We start from the raw sequence: 5910 nt of genomic DNA, 5'->3' as shown, positions 1-5910 counted from the left end.
CAGTGGAAACTGCTGCAGGATGGCCAATCGCTCACTCTTTCCTGCTGGGGCATACGCATTAATTAGTCTCAGGGAAGCGTTTTTGTACATAACGTCTGTGACAAGGAGGCACCTGTCCACTACCTCCTTAACCTTGGAGATGGTGAAGTTGCCTTGTCACAGCAGGATACCCGGGCCGGATGAATGGTTATCGTTGCCCCCCAACCAAACTGATGGCCCTTGGGCTTACAAGCGTGACAATCTCCTGTCGCTGCTGAGGTGCAGTATCCCATACTCCTACAGAAATAGTACATTTGCTTTAAGGTTGGCTAGGAAAGTCAAAGTGGTGACGCATCACACAGAAGAATTAGTGCTACACACGTTAATGGTAGCAATTTTAACTCCCAAAGGTTACCAATGTCCATTCACCAACAGTCCTGTCACTGGGGCGACTGTCTACATCCCTGTGGTGTGGACGAACTATTGGACCCTCGCAGGGCTGTCCAGTTCCACACTGCAGCCACTTCCCCGGTCTGGTGGCATCGGGCTGAGAACAAGGTCAGCAGAGTCCAGTTCTGCATCTGATAGAGGGGCTGACAAAGGATTGCAGCTCCCAGTCACCTGGAGCAGTGTGCAGTGGGTAGCCCCGGTTCTCACCAAGTGGTGTTGGGCTTTATCAGTCCCCTTGGAGGGTCCGTTGTTTCCTGTTCGGGGGGTACTGCTCTCCACTTCCCCTGTGGTGCTCTGCCTCTTCTTCTTATGATGGCCATCTTTCTGTCCCTCTTCACTATCAGAGGAGCTGCTTGTGTCATCCTCATGTAGCTGTCTCTTGCCATCTTGTTGTGAGGCTTTGCGAGGCTGACGTGTTTTACTTTTCTTGTTGTATTTCACCGGTATCCATTGCCTAACCTCCTTAGTTTCCTTCTCTTCCATTGACTCCTTCCGTCCAGCTGGGGGTTGGGTCGGTTCTGTGCCTCCATGCTGGTTGCCATCTGTTCCACTCCAGCCTGTCCTTCTCTCTGGGTGCCTCTTGACTCAGTGCCCTTGCTCAATGGTGGTGTCTTGCTGTCTTTGGGGGTCCACGGCTCACATTGCCACCTCCAGCCATCTGAGCATACATGGTGCTCCCCCTGTCTTGGGCAGGCCTTGTGCATGTGGCCTGCTTCTCTGCACAGGTTACAGCTTTTGCAACTATTATTATATGTATCAATCAAATCACATCATCCTTCTAAATTCTTAAGTTATAAGCTTAGTCTGTTCAACACTTCCTCATAAGAAAACCAGGAATTAATCAGGTAAAACCGACTCCAATACAGTTGAATCCTTGCTTAAATAAGGTGACCTATACTGTACACTGTACTCCAGATTCAGTCTCAGAAGTGCCCTGTACAATTGAAGCATAACCTTCTAAATTATGTATTTCTGATGAAGGGCTTTTGCCTGAAACGTCGATTTTCCTGCTCCACGAATGCTGCCTGACCTGCTGTGCTTTTCTAGCACCACTCTGATTTAAACTGTATTCAACTCTGCCTACTGATTGGTCACGTAAAAGTAAATGCAATACAGATATACTGCTGCGTAAAGTTTTATCTCGTGTGCCTCAGCTGCTGAGAGTCTCCCACACTATTTTTCCCTCTCTCACTGACAGTGAATTCTTGAGTTGTTGAGCTAAGTGTGAGCTGGAGATGAGAGCAAATTATCACATGGCCTGGAGCCAAAGCACAGGTTTAAGAGACTTGAGAAGGCCCAGCTGGCTGTGATGGAGGTAAAAACAATGACTGCAGATGCTGGAAACCAGATTATGGATTAGTGGTGCTGGAAGAGCACAGCAGTTCAGGCAGCATCCAAGGAGCTTCTAAATCGACGTTTTGGGCAAAAGCCCTTCATCAGGAATAAAGGCAGTGAGCCTGAAGCGTGGAGAGATAAGCTAGGGGAGGGTGGGGGTGGGGAGACAGTAGCATAGAGTACAATGGGTGAGTGGGGGAGGGGATGAAGGTGATAGGTCAGGGAGGAGAGGGTGGAATGGATAGGTGGAAAAGGAGATAGGCAGGTAAGACAAGTCTGGACAAGTCATGGGGACAGTGCTGAGCTGGAAGTTTGGAACTAGGGTGAGGTGGGGGAAGGGGAAATGAGGAAACTGTTGAAGTCCACATTGATGCCCAGGGGTTGAAGTGTTCCGAGGCAGACGATGAGGCCTTCTTCCTCCAGACGTCTGGTGGTGAGGGAGCGGCGGTGAAGGAGGCCCAGGACCTCCATGTCTTCGGCAGAGTGGGAGGGGGAGTTGAAATGTTGGGCCACAGGGCGGTTTGGTTGATTGGTGCGGGTGTCCCAGAGATGTTCCCTAAAGCGTCTGCGAGGAGGCGCCCAGTCTCCCCAATGTAGAGGAGACCGCATCGGGAGCAACGGATACAATAAATGATATTAGTGGATGTGCAAGTAAAACTTTGATGGATGTGGAAGGCTCCTTTAGGGCCTTGGATAGAGGTGAGGGAGGAGGTGTGGGCACAGCTTTTACAGTTCCTGCGGTGGCAGGGGTAAGTGCCAGGATGGGAGGGTGGGTCATAGGGGGGCGTGGACCTGACCAGGTAGTCACGAAGGGAACGGTCTTTGCAGAAGGCGGAAAGGGGTGGGGAGGGAAATATAATCCTGATGGTGGGGTCTGTTTGGAGGTGGCGGAAATGTCGGCGGATGATTTGGTTTATGCGAAGGTTGATAGGGTGGAAGGTGAGCACCAGGGGCGTTCTGTCCTTGTTACGGTTGGAGGGGTGGGGTCTGAGGGCGGAGGTGCGGGATGTAAACGAGATGCGTTGGAGGGCATCTTTAACCACATGGGAAGGGAAATTGCGGTCTCTAAAGAAGGAGGCCATCTGGTGTGTTCTGTAGTGGAACTGGTCCTCCTGGGAGCAGATCCGGCGGAGGCGGAGGAATTGGGAATACGGGATGGCATTTTTGCAAGAGGTAGGGTGGGAAGAGGTGTAATCCAGGTAGCTGTGGGAGTCGGTGGGTTTGTAAAAAATGTCAGTGTCAAGTCGGACCCTTGTAGGAGCAAATTACTGCAGATGCTGGAATCTGTACTGAAAACAAGGAATGTTGGAGATCACAGCAGGTCAGGCAGCAAGTGATGGACCCTTTCTGTCTTCCTCTCTCTTTTACACCTTCTTCAAAATCACATTCTCTTTTTCTTTCTTCCCAGATCCTCCCCTGATGGTATTGAGTCTTTGTACTGTTTCAATTTATCAAATCCAGCCCGATAGCTATTCTTTGTTTTGTGAACTTGACGTATGTTGACAGGCTTTATGACCACTGGAGGTATCACAGACAGATCCGCTAGCTGCACTATGGGCAATTTACAGAAGGAGCCAGTGAGTAACAATCAATGTTGGGAAGTCTGACTAATTCCTGCCCGGTAAACTTAAGTAAAACATCATTCCTTTCAACAATTTGTGCTGTAGTGATTAGCTGATTTGAATCAGTATCCTTCCTGTTTCATCAAAATCCCAACCAAATTTTCATCCAACTTGCATTGAAACCTTAGTCTGATGGTGATCATTTGAAATTAGTTCAGAGAGAGCTGGAGTTGCCTTCACTGTTACTGTGACATCCATAAATTGAATAGTAACCAACCTATTGTCAAGCAATGCAAAGTTAGCCCCGTAGAATGTAGCTTTGGAACCAGTTGCAACATTCTTTAGCAGATTAGTGGTAGCATCAGGAAGACCATTAGAAATGTGCATAACAAAGAGTTTTTTTTATTTGACCTTGCGCAACAGTGCACACTTCAGACAAAGTGTCCAGGCCAGAGGGTGTGGAGGAGGTTTGTTCATTCCTGAAATGTGGGCATCGCTAGCTAGACCAGCATTTATTGCCTGTGCCTAATTACCCTCAGGAAAGTGGGAGTGAGTTGCCATCTCAAATAGAGGTCAAACAATTTGTGCAGAGCAAACTCCCACAAAACGCAACAAAGCAGGTAGTCCACTTTTGTGAATATTTTAATTCATTCACAGGACTTGGACATCGCTGGTCAGGCCAGCATTTATTGCCCATCCCTAATTGCCCACTGAGTTGTTGAGAGTCAACCGCGTTCCTAGAATACTATATTCTGCATTAACACTACATTCTGCCGTCTGATCTAATACCCTGATGTATTATGTAAGGTCTGATTTGTCTCGTTAACACACAAAGAAATTGCACTGTTTCTCAGTACGTGACAATAATAAATCAAATTGCCATGGGATTGGAGTCACATGTAGGCCAGACCAAATAAGGATTCAGATGTCGGAGCAAATTACTGCAGATGTTGGAATCTGTATTGAAAACAAAAGTGCTGGAGATCACAGTGGGTCAGGCAGTATCCATGGATAGAGAGCAAGCTAACGTTTCATGCCTAAATTACTCTTCATCAAAATTCAGATGCCCTTCCCTAAAAGAGGTTAGTGATATTGATTAAGGGATTTTTATTGGTCAGGTTGGGGAGAGTACTCCACTGTTCTATATCACATTTCATGCACCAGAGTGTGCAGACTGGGCATTAGTTCAATGTCACACCTGAGAAACAGTGCATCCACCACTGTAGTACTCCCATAGTGTAGTGGTGGACTGTCAGCCAAGACTTTTGGGCTCAAGTATTGAAATGGGCTTTTTATCCAATATCTTTTATATTGGATAAAACCAGAGACAGGGTTGGCTGACACCAAGGAAGTGAACCAGACCAAATCACTAGGCAGATCTGCTCTGGTGGTGGCGAGCTGGGAGTGGGAAAGAGTATTTTTTAGGGAGGGTGTTGGAAAATCCAAACACCTCAGCCTTCTTATTACCCATGGAATTACATTCTGTGCAGGAAGCCCCATAGTCACCTTTTCTGAGGTCCATAATTGACTGAGTAACAGCCTTGGACAGCAGCCACAGGATTATCCCAGCTACAAATAAGCCTATTGCCATGCGTCATTCCCAACAGCCGCTAACTTGTGGACACCCACCAAAATTGGAAGTGTAGTGGACAGCGAAGAGGGTTACCTCAGATTACAATGGGATCTTGATCAGATGGGCCAATGGGCTAAGAGGTGCCAGATGGAGTTTAATTTAGATAAATGCGAGGTGCTGCATTTTGGGAAAGCAAATCAGAGCAGGACTTATACACTTAATGTAAGGTCTTAGGGAGTTTTGCTGAACATATAGACCTTGGAGTACAGGTTCATAGCTTCTTGAAAGTGGAGTCGCAGGTAGATAGGATAGTGAAGAAGGCGTTTGGTATGCTTTCCTTTATTGGTCAGAGTACTGAGTGCAGGAGTTGGGAGGTCATGTTGCGGCTGTACAGGACATTGGTTAGGCCACTGTTGGAATATTGCATGCAATTCTGGTCTCCCTCTTATCGGAAAGATGTTGTGAAACTTGAAAGAGTTCAGAAAAGATTTACAAGACTGTTGCGAGGGTTAGATTATTTGAGCTATAGGGAGAGATTGAATTGGCTATGGCTGTATTCCCTGGAGCGTCAAAGGCTGAGGGGTGACCTTATAGAGCTTTTTAAAATCATGAGGGGCATGGATAGGATAAACAGACAATGTCTTTTCCCTGGGGTGGGGGAGTCCACAACTAGATGACATAGGTTTAGGGTGAGAGGGGAAAGATATAAAAGAGACCTAAGGGGCAACATTTTCATGCAGAGGGTGGAATGTGTATGGAACGAGCTGCCAGAGGAAGTGGTGCAGGCTGGTACAATTGCAACAGTTAAAAGGCATCTGGATGGGTATATGAATAGGAAAGATTTGGTGGGATATGGGCCGGGTGCTGGCAAGTGGGACTAGATTGGGTTGGGATATCTGGTCGGCATGGATGAGTTAGACCCAAGGGTCTGTTTCCATGCTGTATACATCTATGACTATATGACAGCTTGTCACCTCAGAGCTGGGAAAAGTGTAAGAGGTCCCTTGGACA

The sequence above is a fragment of the Chiloscyllium plagiosum genome, unplaced genomic scaffold (assembly GCF_037043375.1).
Source record: "Chiloscyllium plagiosum isolate Xiang-an unplaced genomic scaffold, Cpla_swu_hap1 HiC_scaffold_8, whole genome shotgun sequence".
Lineage (NCBI taxonomy): Eukaryota > Metazoa > Chordata > Chondrichthyes > Orectolobiformes > Hemiscylliidae > Chiloscyllium > Chiloscyllium plagiosum.
This window is presented reverse-complemented; position numbering follows the sequence as displayed.